This window comes from Ambystoma mexicanum, chromosome 10 (assembly GCF_040938575.1).
Source record: "Ambystoma mexicanum isolate Mex_15411 chromosome 10, UKY_AmexF1_1, whole genome shotgun sequence".
In the NCBI taxonomy this organism is placed as follows: Eukaryota; Metazoa; Chordata; class Amphibia; order Caudata; family Ambystomatidae; genus Ambystoma; species Ambystoma mexicanum.
Genome location: NC_090932.1, coordinates 886,769,488 through 886,793,508, shown reverse-complemented (window position 1 = coordinate 886,793,508; position 24,021 = coordinate 886,769,488). Strand labels below are relative to the sequence as shown.

At 44.8% G+C, this 24,021-nt stretch overlaps 1 protein-coding gene across 2 annotated transcripts in view; it reads right to left on the bottom strand.

The window, feature by feature from the left end:
• Window positions 1–17,402, bottom strand: part of PIGZ (phosphatidylinositol glycan anchor biosynthesis class Z) — a 131,854-nt gene extending 114,452 nt beyond the window's left edge. Inside the window, exon 1 of one of the 2 annotated variants that reach the window (XM_069618619.1) lies at window positions 17,275–17,402. The gene's annotated coding sequence lies outside the window, so the exon portion shown is untranslated. The remainder of the gene's footprint in view (window positions 1–17,274) is intronic. The other variant, XM_069618620.1, reaches the window with a different exon arrangement.
• Between the last annotated feature and the right edge of the window lie 6,619 nt (window positions 17,403–24,021).

Below are 24,021 nucleotides of genomic sequence, written 5' to 3'. Positions count from 1 at the left end.
ATAGGAAACTCAAATCATTGCATTAAAACGTTGGTCAATGTGGGCCCAACCTGTGAAGCAAGTCTGGACAGTGAGGAAGTGTTTCTATAGTGTGAATACAAGGCTTCAAGTTCTTTATCATCAGTTCTTGCAGTGTGTGCCGTTTTGATGGCCGTTTTTTGTTTGCCACTTGCTTCCTAAACACATTTTGATACACAGAGTGATTGTAATTCGTTATTTATAACGCGCTTAATACCCAGAGGTCTCTAAGCGCGACCAGGGATCAAACCCGTGTTGCTCCACGTCAGCGCGTTGCCCCTGAGCTATCCTCCCAAGACCATGTATTGTTTGGCAAGAGAGGTTTATAATTCATAGGCCCTGTGCCACAAGGAAGTTGATCTGTTTTTCATAGTAGGGGTGCGAGAAGAAATCACATCTTTGCAATGTCACTCACGCTCTTTCAGTTCAGTGGCCCTTCCTTTCAGTTCTCAAGAGATGGCTCGTCAAACGGGTTGTCAACTTTCTCTTCCATTTTCGAACAGATGAGGAGGAGGTAAGAACATATTTCTGTCCTGCAATGCTCGAAATGCTTGTTAACTGGCTGGATCACGCGGATCAACCACAGGCCTCTTCATTAGTGGCTATTGAAGTGTCCAATGGTGAGGCAGAAGAGCTGGGGGCTGCTTCGCTGGTTGGCTGAGTGCAGAAATGAATGCCCTATGGGATTGGTACAAAACATACTAACGAGGTGGTCTGTTATTACTCACCCGCATTATGTAATGCAAGAGTACTTTATTTATTTATTTTTTTCTTAATTTGCTTTGGGGCTATCCTCAGCAGCTGGAGCGTTTGATCTGCATATAACCCTCATCCGTGAGGATGAGCCGCCTCACCAGCTACAGATGCAGTGTTTGAAGAGTGTATAATCCATAAACCTGGGGGGATGATTCAGGCCCCAACTACCTCGCATTGTTTGAGCGGGACCTGTCGAGCCTTTCTCACAGCAGCCACAGCCTGAGTAAAGTAGAGGATTCTTTCCCAACTCTGCTGATATTTTTCACCTGCACCTGGCAGAGTCATGAGAAGCTTGGCCTCTCCTACCTCAGATGAATCGGTGCATCCTCCACTGCTTTGGGAGAGAGGGATCTCACCTGTGATGGTTAATGGGAAAGCCAAGCTTCAGGTTTACAGCAACAGCTATTCCACAGCCCTCTCAGTAATTAACATGGCACCTCTTGCTTCATAGTGACCATCACTGCGTCCACAGCTCCAGTGTGGGGACCTGGTACTTGGGGTTGTGAAAGCAGGGAGCCTCTCAGCTTGTCATACAGTGAAATTAGCAACAATCGAAAACGAGTGAGAGAAGGTTATTACACATCTGGGCTGCTACAAGACTCACTAGAGGCTCTCTGCTGTGATAACTGCCTGCAAACGGTTCTATGAGGTTACACAGAATACTTAACAGAGAATGCCTTTTCACTGAAAACATAGCAAATTTGTTTTTGGGGGAGAGAGGTTCCTCCCAAACCCCTGTTTCTCTATGTGCTTAAACCAACCCCATTGCCGCCGGTTTTGCTCCCTTACCCCACCCCATATCCACGTTTTTAAATGTTCGATGTTTTTTTCTCTGTTTTTATTTCTCTGTTATAGCATCCTCTGTAACTGTATTCTCTATTATCACTGGATGCTTGATCTCTGTGTGGTTCTTCCAACCAGTCTTCAAGAACGGGGAGAAAGACTCCTAGGGACTGTTCGCTCACTTGCTGGTATGCAACCATTCACATTTGATTAAAAGTGTAATTCAAAACGTGTCTGCTAGTCGAGAAAGTGCCGGGGCACTCCCAGTCAGTCGGTGTGTGTCTACCTGCGCCACTGTTTCCTGATAACAGGCTTATTCTTCGTAGTCCTGGAATTTGGAAATGAATCCCTAGGAAGGGTGGAAGGGAGTGGGTGTTCAAGTCTCACCGGGTGTGGGTAGCACTAAAAGCCCAGTTCAGAGAACTCTGACCCTGTTACTGGCAGGGAGGGAGGACGGACTCTAATATATAGACGGGCAGGTTGAGCGCTTATCTATGTGTGATCTGCAGGGAGCAGGTTCAAATCCTGGCAAAGCCAACTCAGCCTTTCATTAATCTGAGGTTCATAAATGAGTACCAACTTCAGTTGGGAATAATCGTATGTAAATATGTTCTATGTACAGTGCTTTGGCAAAAGCGCTATACATAAATAACAAATCATTATCAAATGCCAGGGCCATAGCTACTGCCTGGAGTATCCGGGTGGGTCCCTCACAACTTAAGTATTCACCTGCTGTTGTCGCTCACAGTGTAGCCAGCCTGCATGTCACAATTTCAAATCTTGCATAAGCCCATTCAGCCTTTAATATTTCAGAGGTGGTTCATACATTGGCCAGCCACCATTCATTGGAATAATAACACCTGCTATTACAGCACTTACTAGAAGGAGTAATAAGGTGTGAGCAGAAAGCACACTATAAAAGAAAGAAAATGATATGATGAGGGGAAGTGCAAGCCTAAATGCAACTGTGTGGTGTGGTCGGATGTATGCATTCTGCTTGCTGTGTTGGTTTTCTCACTGCTCTTTCAGAAATGCTATAGTAGCAATTCTCATTTAATTGTGGAATAGCTATAGTTTGCATGTTGTGTAGATTTCTGGAATGTTACGTTGTGCACTACTAGCTGTTCACTGGGAAGCCGCAGGGATAGCACCTGTAGCATTTTCTGTAAAGTCGTGAATTGACACGATTCATGGATGATGGTTTGAGGGCAACTTTTCTGAGGCGAGTGGTGGCCACTTTTCTTTAAGGTGCCTAGGCCTATTTCTTGTCCCAGTCCGACCCTACCTTGCTCCCCGTCACTCCTAACTATGTCCTCTCCCTCTTTAACACCCCTTCAAACTACCCTGTTTTGAATGTATATTGCATTTTCAGGTACTGCATACCTTTTAAATGTGGACTGCATTTTCAGGAACTGCATTTGTTTTGACATCTGCCTACACATTGCACCTACATCTCTCACACCCTCTCCATGCCTAAACATTCACACAGACCACCAGCCTCTTGACAGCCCTCCTCTTTTACTGGAGCCGCTTGTAGTATCCTCCACCATGCCCACTAACTCACAGAGTAGGGGGCACAATGGCGCTTCTAAAATCAGATCCCTTCCCCCCTGGTCCCTTCTATCAAAGGCCCCCTCTACCCTAACCCCTCTCCCCAGGGACACTCAGCACACACACCCCTCTTATCCTTCAACCCTAACCTTCCCATCTTTCTCTGGTTCACCCCCTTTCGTCACCCTCCCTTGTCCCATCAGACACTCCCCTAAACACAGCGGCCACCCTCACTATAGGACACCTCCTTCTCTATCACCCTCTACCCACTCCCAGGCCCCACCCTGCCCCCCTCACTTACCCTCCCTTGATCCCCCTACTCACGACCCAATCCTCTCCCTCTTTAACACCCCTTCAAAATCCCCCACTACCTCAACCCTCCCCACACAACCCCTACTTTCCCTGTTTCCCTCTTTCACCCACCCCTATTCACTGGAACCCCCTGGGCAATCCTCTCTCCCACTCCTTCCAAATCCTTCCCAGGCACTCCCTTCAAATCAGATACCTTATCCCCTTCCCCTTCAAGGAGTCGTCCCCCACGGGCACTTCTTGCCAAAAGCCCCAGTCCCCCTTCACCACCCACATCCCCCACTCCTCATCTGACCCCTACCCCTCCTCTGGGACCCATCAAAGAAACCCACCTCCCTCCTCTGGAACAGCCTCCCCCTTCCTCTCCGCCTTGAGCCGGATCTCCTCAAATTCTGTCAGCTCCTCAAGACTCTACTCTTCTCCTCCTCCTTCCCCCTCTCCCTCCCTTGCTAAACCCCAAAGTCGCTGGGATTGGTGGCCTGGGCCCTTATGTGTCCTTCTGGGTCCTGGCCTTCCATCCAATCGCCTTTAGGCTCCACCCTGCCCCTGCACCTGACGTTAGGCTCCCACTGGCCTCTGCTGTCCCACAGTAGCACTTATTGAATTGGCAGGTGACCACTCTTTACCAAGTGGTCTCTGCCAGGCACTTACCTGTTGCCTTGCCACTGACCCTCTGGCCCTTTCCCCTCTGTGGAAACTCTTGCACTTACCCCATTCCCTTGTCCCTTCTATCTCTCTGCACTTGAACGTTCTGAATGTTCACAAGGCCTAGTATGAATGCCTCTGTCTTTGTTCATCATTGTTATTTCATTTGCCTTCTGTTCCTTCCCCTTTGCCCTGTGGGCGCTTTGAAACACAATTTCTTGATGTATAAGCACCTTACAAATGCACAATAAATAAATAAAATAAATAAACCCCCCTCCCCTCCCGATACGAACCCCTTCCCCTGACCAAATCTTTCCCTCCTTTCCACACCCAAACTGCTCTCTTGCATCCTCAACGGCAGATCTGTAGCCAAAAACAAACACATAATTTTCTAATTTATCTCTGACGAAAACCTAGATATCCTCTTTATCACCGAAACCTCGATCTCTAACGACTTTGAACCCATTGCATACAAGGTCTTCCTCTCCAGCTACTAGATAGTCAAGCAGAAGAGATCTAGCAGAGCTGGAGGACTAGCCATCCTCTACAAACAACACCTCGCTGTCTTACAGACTGAGAAACAACCTTGCAACTCTCACTGCGAATCACTACTAGTGAAATTTCAACTCACCTCCTCCTTCACCGACAGTTTCCTACTCCTCTACAGACCCTCTTGCTACAATGGAAACTTTGCTGACTACCGTAGTGACTCAGTTTCAGCGATTCTTCTATTAAACACCCGCCTAACCTTGCTAGGATATCTCAACGTCTGGTCTGCTATCACATTCAACCCGATGACCTGCCCACTCCTTAATAACATGGACACGCTCAACATGTCCCAAATGATCTCACACAGCACCCACATAGCAGGACACGCCCTCAATGCTGGATTCAGTTCTTCCGACTTGATAACAACTCTACCTTCCCATCCGCTCATTTGGACTGATCACTGCGCCATCTTCTTCAATATCACTACCCCACCTCCCCTATAGCCTCATCTCACCAGCCACAGCCAGCACTCCCAGAACGCCTTTGGAACAAGGTCATCATAAACCCTGACCTGGCCAACTCCCTCCAATGCTCCCTCCCTATCTTCTTCCTCCACAAAGGTTCTCCCTCCATTGCCCTTTTGACCATTGGCTCTCTAGAACCCTTACCCCGCTCACTCCTATTGTATTGTATTGTTATTTGTATATCCTATTAGATATGCCTGCCAGAAGACAGGCCCCATTCCCAAATGGTTCATTCCCTCCCTCAAAACCCTTAAGCACCGCCAAGAACGCGGACAAACCCTCCACCCCAAAACAGCCTGTTATGCCATACTAACCAGAGCGTATGGGATGGAAATCAGGAAAACCAAACAATGCTTCTATGAGAACCAAATAGCTATCTACCAAAGCCCAAGCAGGGAACTCCACAGGATCAAGATTCCAGGCTGCTCCTCCCCCGCTTCCTCCATCTCCCAAGCGCTCTACAATGCCCTGTCAGACCACTTTTTTAAAGAAAACTTTATTTATTGATGCTCATGTCAATAACAACACAGTACAACAACAGTTCCAACAACACAGTAGGATTCAAACATTACAAGCATATTTGGGCTGCATACAATCATGGTGATGCCACCGAAGGAAAGTCCTTATCAGATATCATTTTGCATAGGAAGCTTCTGAAGGGGGCCCATATGTCTTTAGGGCAGTTAGTTGTCGACAGTGTTAACACATATTGTTCCTCACATTCATTCGCGAATGTCAATTCCTGGAGAAAGCTGTCTGTACGCGGCGCATGTCATGTTTTCCAACATTGCAATGTACATTTTTTCACGATCATGCATGATACATTGAACAATCTCCTAGTGATTTTGGCAACTTTCCCAATGGCTCCAAATAGGTACTTCTGAAGGGTAAGGAGGACCGGGATTTGTGTTATTTTCCCAATAATATCAGCCACATCGTTCAAAACCCAGCAATGAAAGGGCATACCCAATACATGTGGACGGAGTTTGCACGTGGGTCTCCACATTTCATGCACTCCCCTGAACAGTTTTCAGCAAACTTAGCCATTTTGACTAGGCTATAACGTAGCTGATTAAGGATTTTGAATTGAATCAAATGGAGGCCAGCATTTAAAGAAATGGATTTAGTCAGTTGGCAATACTTAGACCATTGTTCTTCACTAAATGTTGCGTCCATTGTCAGACCACTTCTATAATAGTGCCATTGATCAACACTGCTCCATCACCACCAAATTAGCAACATCCATTGCCCCCACGCCCTTTCTCCGCATGACTCCTCCCTTCCCATTCTGGCGCACCCGGCCTTTGACACTATAGACCACTCCATCCTCATGGACAGACTCCACTCCCTGGGCATCAGGGATTCTGCCCTCAGATGGATCTCTTTCTTGCTCTCAGACAGAGCCGGCTCAATGGGTGATCAAGTCGTGCGGTCACACATGGGCATCACCAATAAAAGGGTGCCGCAAAATCATGAAACTTAACATTGTGTGGGCAGGCAGCACCCTTTACATGACACTGTTATGTAAACTGTCAGTCAAAGACTTTCCATTAGTTAGTGACAGAGGTGCTGCATGCTTCGTGCTGCGCCTCTGTCATTCACTAATAGAAAGTCATTGACTGACAAAAGGGCGCCGTCAGCTCACCCAATGTAACGTGTCATGATGGCACTTTACATTGTGTGAGCTGGGAGCACCCGCGCAGGGCTCTGGTAGACCTGCGGCCGGCACTGCTCTCAGACCCTTCTGAAGTCACTCTCCTCCCCCCTTTCTCCTCCCCAACTTGCCCTGTCTCTAAAGGAGTCCCAGAGGGGGCCTCCCTTTCCCCCTCCTCTCCAACCTCCACCTAAGCATCTTCCCTGCACTCATCTGCTCTCATGACCACTTGCTACAATTATGCCACCAACACCAAGATCATTTTCAAGATCCCCAAAACAACTTCCTCCCCACACCCTGACCTCTCCTCCTGCCTCTCAGCAGTCGACCATTGGATGACAGCCTACCACCTTCTCCTGAACCCTGGCAAAGCCAGAATCATGATCTGCAGTAAAACCTTGCTCTTCAACAACCCTCAACCTGGCCATCCTCACTAGGCCCCCTACCAGCAGCATCCAACTCAGTGAAAAACCTGTGATACCCCTTGGACTCTGATATAACGCTCTCTCACAACATCAACACTGTATCCAGAACATGTCATTTCCACCTGCGTACCCTCAGACGAATATTCTCCTATCTCTCCTACCCTCACAGAGTCTCAACCATCATGGTTATCATTCTCACCTGCCTGGACTATGCCAACTCCCTCTATCTGGCCGCACCTGCCTACCAGCTCAACAATCTCCAGTGGATCCAAAGCTTGGCAGCCAGACTCGTCCTTGCCCTCTCACCTAGAGAACATATTTCTCCTGCCCTTAGAGTGCTTCACTGGCTTCCCATCAGCCAAAGGGCAACTTTTAAAGCCATGTGTATCACACACCATGCACTGCACAAGACAGGCCCCACATTCCTACAAGACAAACTTACACAGCACAAACCCACCAGAAACCTTAGATAAGGCTCTGCACACCTCCTGGGCCTCCCCCTTATAATTCTGCCACAGTGGGAGGAAACTAATTTTCTGTCCAAGATCCCACCCTCTGAAACTCCCTCCCACTAAGCATACGCCGCAAAGAGGACCACCTCCCCTTAAGCAAGGCCCTCGAAACCTGCCCATACCCACTGCAACCTGAAGACCACTCCCCTCTCACATGCTCATCCCATATCACCTGGGCACTGACTCTGTTCAGGGACACAAAGGAAGCTCCCTGGCGCAGCTCCCATTCCCTGTCTGCCCCTGTTTTCGCCCATGGACGGCTGATAGAACACCCTACAGCTACAACTCAGGTGAGGTGGCACGGGTGCGGAGCACAGGCATCACTGTGCTCCGGTAAAACCCTGCCACTTCTACACTACTACCACCTGATCCTAACATGGTGTCAATCTTTCACTGCACACTCTCTAGCTAGCCAATTGTGTTGAACTTAGAAGGAATGATCAGGTCGCCAAGACATTGCACGAGTAAGTAATTTGAGGGTGAACTGGATATGGCAGCTTTCGGTGTCCGTATGGGTGACCACTGTGTAGCTCTTGGAGCAACCGTGAGAGTGGGTAGGGTGCTACACTTGGTGAGGTGCAGGGGGCGGGCAACACATTGCAATCTGGATTAAGACAGTGGGTGGGAGTGTACTGCACTGCACTTGTGGGAAGGGGGGGTAAGTAGTGTGTTGCGCCTAGAGGAACTGTGAAGGCAGCTTATTTGAAGGTAGAATGTAACTCATGTACTGAATCTAGGTGAATGTAGCCAATATATTGATCCTAGGTGAATGCTGAATGCAGCCAATATATTGTAGATTGCTTGCGCTTGGAGGAATTGTAAAGGCAGCTAATGTGAAGGTGGGATGTAACATATGTACTAAATCTAGATGAATGTAGAATGTAGCCGATGATTGACCTCTAGGTGAATGCAGAATGTACCCAATGTATTGAATCTAGGTGAATCTAGCCAATAAATTGAATCCAGGGAATGCAGAATGTTGCCATGGTATTGAATCCAGGTGAATGTAGAAGGTATCCAATGTGCTGCATTCAAGGTGAATGTAGAATGCACCCTATGTACTGAATCTAGGCGCACGTAGAATGTAGCCTATGTACCGAATCTAGGTGATTGTAGAGTGTAGCCAATATTCTGATTCTAGGTTAAGCTAGGATGCACCCAATGTACTGAATCTAGGCGAATAGAGAATGTAGCCTATGGAATGACCCTAGATGAACCCCACAAATCTTCATCAACCTAGACACACTAGGATAGGGCATATGGTCGGAACTAAGGCATTCGTTGAAGTATAGCCTATGTATTAAATCGGTTGCACTCCATGCTTATGGAACATAACAAGTCTCGGGATGATAGCTCAGGGGCAACATGCTCTCCTTGGAAGCAAGACGACACAGAGCACCACAGATTCGATCCCCAGGTCCGTGCTTAGAAACCTCTGGGTATTAAGCACGTTATAAATAACCTATCATATCATATCTTGCACTCACCCTCTCCCCATACCTCCTCTCAGCACCCATCCACATGCCTGACCTTCACGGGTAGCTTACTGGTGCTTGGCCATCCCACCTTCTCCCTATTTTGGCCAATTGCACACACGTATTATAAACCTCTCTGATAAGGTTTCCGACACTTTGGACTTCAGTCCCCCGAGGGCATTCCCCCACAAGCGCGTTGAGACCATATGGGATAAAGGTGCTATATAAATAACAAACTACTACAACTACTACTACCTCAAGGGCCCACCTCAGTACATCACAAATCCATGCACTGACTAATTCTAGTACCACAAAAGCAATGTGCTAGAAGCTGCCTTCACAGAAAATTGCTTGCATCCACTACCAACGCCTTCACACACACATTCCTACTACCACAATCCTACACCTCGCCCCTTAAGCCCCCTTTTATCTCCGCAAGTGTTTATCTGTTCATCTCTTTTCTGCCTCTGCTTCTCTTATCTTCTTATCCTCTTTCCTTTTACCCTTTTCCTATCCTCCACAGACCAGTCAGGTTTATCCCAGACGGGGGCATCAGAGGCCACTACGCAGACACGCATCAGCTCTGCAAGACCATTAGGGTAGTGAAGGGTGCAGTAGCGCTTAGTAGTATGAGAAACCTGGCAAAGGATACACATTAGTATAATTATTATCATAATCATCTTGAAAAATCAATGTTTCCTGTTAGCTACAATGTGAGGCAATGTATTAACGTCAAGCATTTGACGCTCTTTTTGAGGTACAGGGAAGGGTGTAAGGACCAGGCTATGTCAAATGTTTGACTTTGGAACAGGGAGATGGAATGGGAGCTTGCTCTGTCCACTCCACTCATCAACCTAGTATTGCAGTACCTCCAGGACTGGTGCACTTCCCCACTTGGGGAAAACAACATACAGGGGCACTAAAATGATTTCATAAATTCCCTTTTAAGAAATATTTAACAATGAATGGCCGGTCTGAGAAGTGCTAAAGCTGTTCTGGCCTATTATTGCTCTCCTTTACATGCCTGATTTCTCTGTTGGGTCAGTCACATGTACAGAAAGAGGCATCAGTGCGTATTGTAACATCATGCCTGGCTCAAGGTATTTCATGGCTGTTTGCAATACTAAAATCGCACACCATGGGTGTAATCTTCAGTGTTTCATCTCTTTTTTTTACTTTAAGAACTTGGATGCTCCATATTCTATTCAATGTCATTGCATCAGACATCGCCATAGTTTACCCCAACTCTACAAACCACCTACCACCTCTTCATTCGATATGCACCGCTAAAGGGCACCCATGCCTGGCATTGCCGAACACCCATGCATCGATTTTTGTATTTGTTCCTGGTGTTTTATGCATTACTTCATGCAGACAAATCAGCTTCTGAGCGCTGGGCTTGGAGATGAGGTGTGCGGGTAAAGATCTCAGAGGTAAAGGGGGATGACCTTGTCGATGTTAAATCCTACAGCCTCCACCTGCCTTAGCTAGAATAGTCAATGGTCAGGAATCATACGAGTCCTGGGCCTATATTTATATTTGTAGGGCCGCAGACTATGCTGTAGCCTTTGTGGAGTGTTGTCATTGCTGTCCTGGAGATGGTCCCAGTTCATTCAGGAGTTTGGGATGATTGTTTCCATTCTTTTGTCTATTCCGGGTACAACTGGAACACAGATGAGACATTACGAGCAACGGGCCACCTTATTTTTTATTTATTTCATTTTTTATATTTAGTGCAATGTAGTGCAAACCAAATCCAAAGGGGCTTCAGAGCGATGCACAAGATGCGATATGCAGGGTTGGCCAGCTCCAGGCCTCGAGGGCCGAAAACATGGTGGATTTTCAGGACACCCTTCATTAATATTCATGAAATCAATTTGAATGCAATGATTCTACATGTATGCACATTTGTTCTCATGAATATTAATGAGGGCTAGCCTGAAAAAACTTTCAGGATTCTGGCCATCGAGGCCTGGAGTTGGTGAACCCTTTGTTAAAGCCGTGCCTAAGGACTTGTGGGGACTACAGGGAATATACAAGACACAAACTAAGACATGGGTAGACTATCAACACATAGCACATATAGGTGGCGTGGACAGGGTAATCTGTAAATGCCCACTCAGCAGCTCTGTGTGGACATTTACAGATTCTAACATAACAGCGATGGGCCCAACTAGATTAGCTTCATGCCCCACTTGTTAGACAATCCTGGCTACGCCTAATGCATAGGCAAGGGGCTTATAATAACAGTAACGGCAGGAGTGGTGGAGAGTAGTGGAGGAGGCGAGGTTGCGTGCAGGCAAGTGGGTGCGTGCAGTGAAGCCAGGCCATGTATAAGAGGTGATAGACCAGTGAATTGGCTGATATGCCTTTGCTGCGGGGGAAAGAGGGGTGTCATGGGTAGGGGGGGAACAAGAAGATAAGGTATGTAGTCAAGAAGGTAGAATTCAGGGAAGTGGATATTGAAGGAAGAGGAGATCAGGGAAGGTAATCCTGGTGCATATGACAGTAGGGTTGCACACATGAAGGGAGTATGCACGTGAGTAATGAAACCGAATCCCTGCAGTGGGAGGAGGCACTACGGAGGGGATCAAGAGGGTGAGTCATGACAGAATTCTAGCTTCATGTATGGAGAGAGGAGAGATATGGGGAGGCATGTAACAGCTGCAGCAGTTAATACAGGGAATGAGTAAATAAAGCTAAATATTTGGGAGGAAGGGGGTAGTTTAGTGGGAAAGCATAGGTTTAGGAGAGGGCAAAGGGAAAGTTAGTAGGGAGGAGCACAACATGTGAAGGGGAAGTAGAAAAGTTATAAAGAGAATAAAATTCATGAAGGAACTATCTGATAAACCAACGCCTGGTGGGAGCGGTGATTTCATAGGTGAAAAGTCATTGAGCGATAGCGGTGACACCAGACCAGGGGCATGTAGAGAAAGGCAAGGGAAGAGATGGTCAGAGAAAAGCAAACTTCCATCCACATCCATGCAGATTGCAGGCCTTGCAGCTTCAAATCAAATATAGTACCCGGTTCTGAGTGCAGCAACAGACAGGACGCCCCGCCTCCCAATCTATCCACGCTCTTTGCTAAAAGGCACAGAAGAGGGAGCAAACAAAACTGGGGGCCCTTGCCCAGTAAGCACATGTGCAGACGAGAAGAAAATATGCATTTATTTCTGAAAATGCATACATTTAAAACAAAGGTACACTTAAAAGAGCAATATATCATTTATTGTTTTACTTTTCAGTCAGAGGGTCATGACCAGGAGGGGGTGGCCCACAGCCCACAAGATGGCTGCTTAAAGCGGGAAGGTTTTCACCAGGGATTCTTACAATACCTTGCAAAATGCATCATCCTTGTTTCACTTTTGCACAAAACTGAAGGCAACTGTTGCAATTAACCCATAGAGCGTGGCTGCATACATAAGAATTTCGTGTGTGGGACGGTGATTCGTGAATCACCGTCCCACACACCCAATCCTCACATTTCCATTTTCCAACCTTGGTGGATCAGTTGGAAGGACTAGTGTGATCGCTGCCATTTCACAACCCACATTTGTGAACTTCTTGATACAATCTTAGAGTGATCAAGAGCGCACAGATTCTTGGATTTGAATACACTAACTACCTTATACTGCATACATAAGAAGTCTGGAAGTCATGGCTCCCCAATGAAAGCAGGCTTGTATGCAATCTTCTCATTACAAAAAGGTGCTCACCAACTGAAGAGCAGTAACTCTGCCGTTTTGTCTCATTTGGCAGCTCAGAAAACCAAGAGGAATGTTCTGGGTCTGCATTTCGTCATTCCACGCCATGTCCACTTGCTTTTTAAATATATCACTGTTCAGCTCAGTAAGTTCGTTGGCAGCACAAAAGGCCAGTCTGACCACTCGGCATCTGCAATCACGGGTATTGTCTTCAGTAAGATGTTTGTGAGGGTCCATTCATTCTTCACTGACATCTCTTAGGTGGGGGGCAGCTGCCCAGATATGCCTTCTGTGATGGCTTTCCTATAAGACTGACATGAGTATCCCTCTCTGAAGGTTTTTCTTTCACAGTGGCCCATGATGTCCTCTTCGAGGATCCACTAGGGACTTCTGCACACCCCAATGATGTATTTCATTGTGTGCAAATGCTTAACACTTTGCCATGAGACAGCATCACTTGAATTTAAATGAACTGTTCGGTTCATAGTGACTGTTTCGACAGTCACAGTTTCGAATTACTAAAGTTCCAACACAAAAGTGTCGAAAAAAAAAGTTTCAATTTTTTTTATGGCTCCCCAAAATCCCTGTTTTTTTAAACACTTATTTTACTATACAAACAAAATAAACCCTTTAATATTAAAAGAAATACATTTGAAAATGTTTTTGAAACTTTTGTTTCGGTACTTTTCTCATTCGAAACTATTGTTTCGAAACTTTGACTGGACACCAACTGTTCAGATTCATGCAGCAATTCAGGGTCAGGGTGTTTGCAAAAGGTAGCAGAGTTATCAAGATTCGATCCCAAAAGTCTAAAGAAATGTGCATGTTCTTGCCTCTGTCGTGGCTGTTTCTGGTTGGAGTTCTTTTAACTTGTTGGCAGTCTGTTCCAGGTCTCCTCACTTACACCATCTAATATTTGTTTCATGAAGCTGCGCTGCTCGTTAGGGATTCCTTGGTGATCATATTCTCACCGTAGGAAGGGTGTTCGCATTATCGCATCCCTACAGCAATTTTCTCTTAATATGTCCGCCTATCAGTTTGGATCTTGATGTTACCTTGCTGCCGCCTGACTCCCCAGTTTCATCATTTGCCAGGATGTCCATATCCTCAGTCCACCCACTTACGCACAAGCATCTGTCCAAAGCAATCTTTGATTTCTTCTAAAATGATGTCTCTAAAAAACTTCCATTCACTTCCGGGACAGTTTTTCTATCATTTCACATTGGTTTTGGACCAGCAGAACATCAGTAGGGAATTCTCCCCCCCCCCCAGGTTCTTATTCTTCCCAAGATCAACCAATGTAAAATATGCTGTCATGAAGCAGGACATCTGTAAAGTTCTTCAGGAAGTGTCTAGCAGCAGGATTTCACTGTTTGCCATTCATAAACACAGTCAAGTAGTAGAGGATGAAATCCTCCCAATACCTGTTGAAATTAAATTCTTTTGAAGTACTCCAACCTAAACAGAAGATTGCATTTCTAGCTTTAGGGATCATATGAAAGGCATGGAACATTTACAACACTACGTCTTTCAGGTCGAATCTGCAAACAATGACTCAGATGAAAGAAATTCTTGGCATTCTTTGGCATGACTGAGAAAAGCTAAGGTAATAACTAGTTCATTAAAAAATGAATACCCTCAATGTATTATTAAATCCCACATGGGAGTCAATGTGCTTATAGAATTAGATCCAGCTGTGCTGAAAACCATCCACGTCATTTGAAAATATATCTCCCAAGAACCAGCACTTCTTGCAGCAAAAAAAAGTAATGTCCCTGCAGGTCATAGAGAGCTCATTGCACCAGACTTCTAAAAAGGGAGTAGGGCTATACTTAAAGGATTTTTAGAATGTTGTCTTGCTCTTTCGAAGCTGGACCTTAAATTTGGACTTCTAGATCCTGTCACAATGATTGGAACCACTCGCAAACATGATGCCAAGTAACCTTTGAATCCTAATGACCTGCTTTTGTCCGTCCAGTCATTTGATGTGAAGAAAACGGATACTTTGAGTCTAGAATACTCGGCTACCTCTTCAACTGCTGTTCTTGTTTGTGTCATTTGTAATGTTTGTATTTTGCACAGTACTGTTCACATGATTACTTGCATGCAGCTTTCAGCTGTTACTGGTGCTGCGAAATTTGTATTTGTTATTTTTAGAAGAAAGTGGTTTGAAAAAATAACATCACAAGCCCAGAAGAGCTTGTCCTTGTATTGCTTATAATCTCGTCTAAATGAGTTTCCTGAGTAACAGCTATGTCAGGTTTGAGTTGTTTTCAATTGAGAACATATCTTTTTGTCTGCCTACTGAACCTGATATGTCCTTGATGTTCCAAGAAACTTAGATTGGACTACACAATATGCTGTAAAGCATTTTTTTGTTGGATTAAACGATTTGCCTCAACTCACACACTTTGATAATTTGTGAAGTCATGATTTGAGCCCATTCTCCAATTTGGGCACTTGTCCGCATCTCCACCCAAATTAACCATATAGCAGGGTACTATTTCAAAATCTAAAATTATACTCTGGTTTCTAGAGATGACTTGCAAAATACACCAATCACTTGATGAACTAACTTGACAATAAATGGGAAATCCTTACATAAACATGATAAGTAAAGCGAACAATGCATTCTCAAAAGTGAAAAGAGTACAAAAAAGACGAAGAGAAACAGATAGTTTTAAACATTGGCATGTGTTTGGTCCTCCATAGTCCAAAGTATAATGTTAGGAAGGAAGACAACCATTGTGTTTATATTCTTCTTGGCTCTTCTGAACATAGGAACATAACCACGTTGGGAGAAGTTTGCAAACGTGTGACCCACGGGTAGGGATGGGCAATAATTAAGCTAAGAACTAACTGTCTCTACACTTGTTCTTTCTTTCTGTCTGGAACCCCACACAACATTTCTGAAGGCAATCAGTATTAGAGCATTGAGTAATTTCACAGCAGCGAAGCCCTGTGGTCCTGAGCAAAGCGTAAATAATATATTTTCTGAGAGTTCTACATGTACGCTTCACTTACTGTCCACAGTCAAGACATCAGCATCTTTAAGTAATATTGAAAAGTAGGTGTTTTTGTCTTTAAAGAAATTGTCTTTAAAGAAATTGTAAAACAGTTGCGTTCTCTGCCCCATGCATGCCCGTTTGTTAGCGAACAGCTTAGTCATGTCTCTCTGTCTGCAAGAGTGCAAGGGGTCCACGTTCGGATTACTGTTCTAGCTGTGGTGAAATCAGAAAGCGTTTCAAATTTGACAAAACTCTGGGTCCCCTCTACCGAGAAAACACACAGCCAAACAAACTGTTATCTGAGATGGTTCTCACTCAGGGGAGCCTATGGCTACGTGTTACCTCCCTGTACATTTCACAGAGGGGAAATACCAACGAAGGCAGTCCAGCACCAAACTACCAGGTAATTCTCTGAACAGGAGTACCACCAACAACCCCATGCACATGTTTCTGCCGTTTTAGGCATCACCAGGGAGGTGGCCGCTGTGGTGCTGTGTCTATATAAGCAAAACGAGCAAGGGATCAATATCCGGGTTAGCCATGTCAATATCCGGGTTAGCCATGCCAATATCCGGGTTAGCCATGTCAATATCCGGGTTAGCCATGCCAATATCCGGGTTAGCCATGTCAATATCTGGGTTAGCCATGTAATTTACAGTGAAACTCTTAAGTGTTCCAAATTTGCCAAAGGTGTCAGCATGAGCCCAGCCAAATAACCCGTTTTCTGGGTTGGTGTTAACGCAGGCAAAGTTAAACATTGTTGCATTGGCAACAGAAGCTTGACAAGGAGAAAACACACGCACGCACGCACGCACACACACACACACACACACACCGTTTCTTTGTCACTTCTTCCCCATCTACATCCACTCAGCACTCCTACGCAATCACTCACTCTTTCTCTCTCTAAGCTTTCGTCACAATTAGCGACTTGTTTTTATATAGTGCGTGCTACCTTAGTTTTAATGACACATAGTTCTGTAAATAACAATAGTTATTGTTACCCAACTCAACTTTACTCATTTTATTAACCTCATATGGTTGAAAAGCTGAGTTGATCGTGTAGGAATGTAAGCATGTACTCTGTTGCTGCACACTTATCTTCAGAGATTGACATGTAGGGTCCTGATTCACATAGATTGATTCAGCCCCATGTAGTGTACCTGGTCCCTTTAAATTATCAGCAGTGATTTCTCTTCTATTCCACAGTTGCAATCTGCATCAAACTAATTAGTAAGTAGCACATTCTGAAGCATATTCAGGATGCACAACTGACAAACCACTGTCCACTTTTCTCACGTAACGTCAGTTCACCGTTTATTTATTAGCATAGGGTCCTACACAGACAGCCCATACCTAGAGCGGTCTCTGATAGGCTGCAAATATGCAAACAAGAATTGCATTAAAGAAGGAGTATTTACCTTACGATATAATGTTCAAGGTTTACGGTGCTTCGGATCAATAATTGTCTTCATTTCTTCGACGGTGAATGTGCCACAAGTTTTGGCCACACCCAAGTTAAACAATAACTTCTCTGATTGCTGAAATAAGCCTTCGAAACAGGAAGCGGTTCTAAAGCAGGAAGAGGTTCTCAAACAGGCAGTTATTGCACAGAGGAAGTCCTTGTGCAACGGCTGTCGTAGCACCCAGGCAGCCTCCCAGAGATAAAGGCCAAGCGCACATGATGTCTGCCCTCAAAACAAACTTTAGCATGTATAACGAGCATAGCAGAACATTAGGTGAGCTTTCCGCTTCCTGGTTACCTTCATTCTATGTCAAAACCAGAGGCGAGCATTATGCTTGAACTTCTTTAATGCTACTCTCCAGCAGCCCTTCAAATCTTAAACTTGTAAATACTAAACTATTATTTATTTATTATTATTATTAGTTATTTATTTTCACAAAAAAACAAGTGCTTAACCTGGCAGTTTTCTCCTTTCCAAAATCACCCAATCAGGACCTCTCTTGATCCTACATGTTATGTACTGCCTAGGTCCTTTCCTCTTCTTTTTGCTGCTCCCAAGCAGATAAGTACCATAATTCTCAGCTCCATCATGAAACGTTTTATTAGGCATTTTGAGGTTACATAGAAATAATGGATGCATTTCAATGGTTATTTCATGTTTAAAGGAATAGTGCGCTCAAAAATATTATTGTCCCAAGGGTTCGGGCATGTGTTTTTAAGCATACCTTGATCGATCATACAAAAATTTCCTATGCAGCTTACCGTAGTTTTCCTCTTTTTTACACATGCGAAATCAGGAAGCAGGGCGCGGCCATATTGTGTTAATCTTATCCGTTGCTGCATCGCCCAAGGTAGACTGCCCTGGCGGCACTAAATCATATCCCCTGCCCCTTAGGCTGACATCACCAAACCTAGTGAAATTCTCCGCCTATCTCCATGATGTTACTGGGCAGCGTAGCCAAACGCGCCCAGTCATCACCTACGTTTTAACGTTAGTTGACGCAGAACCCGGAATATCAACACACATTATCTCACAACACAGCGCGTCCCAATTTTGAATATAAAACTATACTTAACGCTCCGAGAACATCTGGCGATTGCCATATTTAAGCAAATGGGTAATTTTTTTCTTTGTTCTCGATCCACAAATGTTTATAAGGGCATACCGGCCCGTGGCGATCGTCCCAAAAAAGCGTCATTGTGATCCAGCCATTCAAGTGTATATGCAGCTGCCTGTTAAAAAACCCGTCAGTTGGTATCTGGAATCGATGACAATCGCAGAAAGGCAGGATGTAGCTGTTTGAAAAACATAACAGAAATGTGTCTCAGTAGCCGATCTTCATTACAATTTATAATTTTACCCATTATTTTGGCCCGTGTTAAAACTAATGATGAACACTGACATAAAACAATGGGAACACAGAGAAAACAACATGGAAAGTAGTCTACAATTTACTTCAGAGGTTAGTGCTATGGAGTATGTTCAGCTCGAAATGGGATGTAGAAGTTGACGCTACAATTTGAAGAACACAGACAGCATTTTAACTAAATATTAGTGTGGAACCCAGTGGTGGACTACATGCATCTCGATGGTGGACTGCCCATGTGCCCGGGACAAAGACAAGTACACCACAAGTTGTGTTTGCGTGTTGTTGCAATATGCCACAAAGAACAACACAGTACAATGTAAGCCAGCAATAACAGTCGGCTAATGATACGTTGACCCGTTGGTCTATAAAATCATCAAAAGTAAAACTTTCATAATATTCAGCATTTCCATTCTCTCAGCGTAATGCAGAGACTCCATTCAGGTCAACGAATTTTCATGAAATGAAATGACATGTTCCTTTGTCCAGTTTTGGAATGGTGAACCTTATCATATTTGACAGTATTACCCCCTCCCTTCATTCATTCCTTTCGGAATCCTCACTTTCTTTCAAGGTCGAAAAACAATGGAATCTTATACTGTGTACGATGCGTGGGTTTGCTCAGCTCGCAAGCAAAAATAAATAGCCGCTGACCTTCACTCAGAATGGGAGCCAATAGCCCTTCAGACCATAGTGGCATTAGAAACATTTTTGAAAAACATATGAATTGTTTGCTGCCATCCACCAATGTCGCGTGAAATTTCTAGTGATTTACTTTGTTCCTCTGGAGAACTTCGCACTCTCCCAGCGAGTCCCACAGCCAGCACACATCACCTGTCAGCTCAGCCCATCTCCTGTTCACAGGGCAAATCACGTAAACATTTTTCGCAAGGTGCAAGTCTCGAGCCCTGACAAAATGTGCTTGTACGAGAATGTCTGAGAAAGCCCTGCTGCAACCCCCTCCTGCCAGGCCGCATTCTCCTGAAGCCATGACCGCAGTTCTCCCTGAATGCATCTGGTTTCCAGACCCAAACCCTGCACCATCTCAACCTATTAATTAGAGGCCTATAAATTTCACATGTGTGTTTGTACTATCCCACTTTGGGTCAATAGCGAGGTGAAAGGTGTGGGGGTCTTGCACCTGAGGAAACCAGTGGGGGTCGGGATTGATAGATGACAGGTCTGGCACATCAGAGCTAGAAAGGGGGTGGAGTAACACATATTACTTTAGGACAGAATATACTGTGACTGAGGTCTTGTTTTATTGGGAGGCACTCTGGGGTGGTCAGCAAGGAAGGGTCACACTTCTGATACATGAAAAGAATAGCTTTTGAGGGGCACAAGGTTGAACAAGCAGTAATTTAGCAGCAGCAGGGGTGAGAGGTGCAGGAGAAAATTTGTTGAGATGGATGAACAACTACAAGTCATGGTTTGGCCCTGACACAAACAGGGCAGTGATCTCAGAGGAAGAAGTAAATGAATATATTCTTTGTTTGCAACATCTTGTCTCGCGCATCCATGAGAAATGGGCTTGAGAGGCACAGGCACAAGAGGGAAAAGGTGGGGGCTGTCAGGGCTCATTGTTCACGGCGCTGCTTAGGGGGAGGGAAAACTTTGCAATGCCAGAATGCGGCCTAGTCTAAAGTTGGAGTTGATGGTACACAAAATGGAGTCCAAGGGCCTCATTACACGGATGGCGGTAATGGTTAACGGTCACCGTTAATGGTAACGGTGACCGTTAACCATTACCACCTTACTACGAGGTCCCTTAGCGGGTTGGTGCTTTAACGCCTGCTGTTTGCAGGCGTTAAAAACCAACCCGCTAAGGGACCTTGGGGCTAATTACGGCACCGCAAAATTGCGGTGCCGTAATTAGCACCTTCCCCATTCCCATTATGCCCTATGGGGCAAAAATGGGAATGGGGAAGGGCAGTGGTGGAAGGGGGAATTACCGCCCCGCCAACCTTGGAATGGGGCGGTAATTCCCCCTTCAACCAAGGCGGTGCCGGTATTTTACCGGCATAGACCAAGGTGCTAATAGCACCTTGGTCCATGTGCTAATACCGCCATCGGTGTAATGAGGCCCCAAGTGTGTCTAGCAATAGCTTCACCTCTGCTTATGTCAGGGCCTTCTTCCCCATGGCTGCAGAAGGGCAAAGGAGGCATCCCCCACGAGTGCAAGAGCAGGGTGTCACTTTTGCGTATAATGTTTGGGGGCTCAACCGACCCACACCTTCCTTACATTAGCAACAACCCCCAACACATGCCCCCATGAATATATTGGTCAGAGTGCAGCTATTTCTCACCAACAACCCACTTTGATGCGCTGTTTTGCTCACAGTCAGTAGTTCTTGCGTGCCAAGTATCTTATCTAGCCTAGGTCTCATCCCTTTTGTGGGACAAGTAGTTATTCAGCTATTTGGGCAACTGTTTGGTACGGCAACTGCAGAAACCCAAAGTTGCTTTCATGCTGTTATCCGTCTGGCCCTCCCACGATCAGTGAAGGTCCCACAGTAGCTCGACAAAACTGGGAAGTGTGAAAGCACAGTGTTACATTGTATGGTATTCGTAAAAATGGTACTTGTTGAAAAAGAATTTGACAAAGAGGATAGATTTCAAAAGACAAATTGGATGCTTTGTTTGGACACTTTATATAAACATTGTTGTTCAAAAAAACAAATGGTAATCATTTGTACCTGGAAGTGAACTGTTCCACTAGTTCTGCTTTAGGTGGACAGGGCACGTTTGCAATGTTTTGTGGCAATGCATGTGTCGTCGGAACAAAAATGCGCGCAATTCCATGAGTATGTATGTCCAAGACAATCATAATAAGATCTTTCACAAAATCGAATTCCATTTCCTCGTATATTGGCTTGACCAACCATTTTTTGCTTCTTTTCGTAAAGGCCATTGTGTAGCTAAGCATCCCAAAGTTTCCCACAGTCCTCGATTCTTTACGCCCCAACATTCTCATTATGCGCTAATACCACTAGTTATGTCCTATATTGTATCCCATCTATGCCAAAATGCAATCTCTTGGGCCTGTACCTTAGGCACATATTGTGTAACACCTCCAAATCTCCTGTGTGACAGAATTCTGTGAGTCCCTTCAGATCTCTTGATTTTTTTTTATCAAACACAATCTTCTCAAGAGCTTTGTGTGGAGGTGAAGATGGAATCAACCACTTCTTCTTCCGTTCCTGCTCCGGCGACAAAGGGCCATGTGCACATTGGTGGAAATGTTGGTTTTCTGTCCAAGAGTGAATGTTGGAACAGTGGTGCATTAGTGACTGCCATTTTTTTAGTAGAATTTCCACAGACCCATCACAAGTTTGGAGCTCCACCAAAGATGGGTGCTGAAAGACTGGGATCACTGTAAAATATTTTCAGAACCTTTTTTTTCCTGCAGCTGAGATTTTATTATTGATTGATTGGCAACGTTCCATGCATCAAATTGATGGCGAATATTTGGAAACTGCTCTCTCATTGTCTTGGCTATTGAAACGTGTCTGTCTGTGGCTATGAGGTCGATTTGCATTCCCCTTGATTGGAGATCTTTCAGGGATATTATAAAACCAAGTTTCTCCATGGCCACTGAGGATTTACATTTGGACACCTGCACGACCACCAAACTCACAATTTTTTAGTTTCCATGTCCTGAAAGTGGTATGTGCAGTACTTTGCTGAAAATCTGGAGCTGTCACATTGTCCATCGCCAGCTAGCCTGAACCGTTTTTTGGAGAATGTTCTTTGAATAGACATTTGATCAATTTTCCAAGCTACACTAATAGCAGGGAATATATATTGACGTTGATATTTGTAGTACTGCGTTTTAGAAAGGAACTGGAGTCCCACAAATCGACAGAAACTGGACAACTTACTGAAACTAGAGCTGCTGAAAAGTAAAGCAGCTGCACACAGAAGATTTCCAGCTGGCATTTTCCCCAGCATCGGTTGAGCGGACCATGAACATTTTGCATGGAGCATTTCACAGGTGGCTTGTATTTTGAGGTTACTGGCTTGTGATACACAAGTCACATTCACCAATGGCTTCCCGCATACTTTCCCTCTCACTCGATGCACACATTTCAGCATCATCATAATCTCCATCAAGCAGCTGTTGAATACAATTTATTTAGGCTCCTTTATTAGACTATCATCCTGCATGAATGTTGTTTCTGACTCAACTGTGGTTGACATATCAGCCCAACTGGAAAAACTGTAGACCAGATCTTTGGCAAGTTCCTCGGTCAATTGCGTTGATACTTCAGTCTCTGTTAATTCAGCTTCTGTTACTTGAACACGAATCGGAGAAAACATCAATGCTGATTGTTTTTTGGGTGGTCCTTTCTTGGCGGGTGTCGATTGTGTCAAGTGGTCTGCGTCTAATTCTAAAGCATCTTCATTACATTCAGTTCCATCTTCATCTGGTGGAGCTCTCGCATTGTAGCAATGGTCCAACAACACTTTGCTGGCTTCGCCGATCACATTCAATTCATTTTCTGGCCAATGGGCAAAAGCATCTTGAGTCTGCTTATTGATTTGAACACGCTGCACCTCAAATAATAGTTGGTCCATGGTCAAATCAGTTTGACAAGCAGCATCTCTGATCTCTGTAGCTGTCTGTGCCTGCATAGTTCGTACACTTTCGGGCTTCTAGAAGACGGGTTGGAAAAACATGTTCAATGTAAATAATTTAACATACAGTATATGGCACTTTAGATTTTTTTAAAAGTATGTTATAAAGGCAACGGCACAAAACACTGTTTGAAAATGAAATTGTTTGTAAGTTACCCATGCTTTTTCTTGGTTTTCTGTGAAACCTTCTTCTTCACTGTAACATCTACACCAGCAAACTGGCCAGCCAACTCGGATCCACGTGCCTCCTCTTCTATATCCGATCTTGTATACATCCCTAGAAAAGAGTATTCATAAAAAATAAGTAATTCGTACTTGAAATCAAATTATTCCATTGCACACATGGCTTACACAGATACCCTAGTACACTGTATACGTCACTTAGTCAAAATATACATTTCGAATTTCACCTGATTGATGGCTAGTTTACTTGATCAAAGATGACTGTGTGAAACCCGCTGATTGAAATGTTGTACTGAGGCAATTTGCAACAGATGCTTGTTTATAATAATGTCAATGACGAGTCGGAAGCGGCTGTGTGATTCAGTGCGGTTTGACTCGTTTCTCAGAAGGTCACAGAAGGTCCCTTTTTCAAACGCGTCCCGTTAAGCCCCGTTAAGCCCCATTAAGCCCGTAAACCCCCGAGACCCGAAAGAACTGCGGGGTGGGTGGTGTGGGCATAGAGCTTGCTGCGCGGG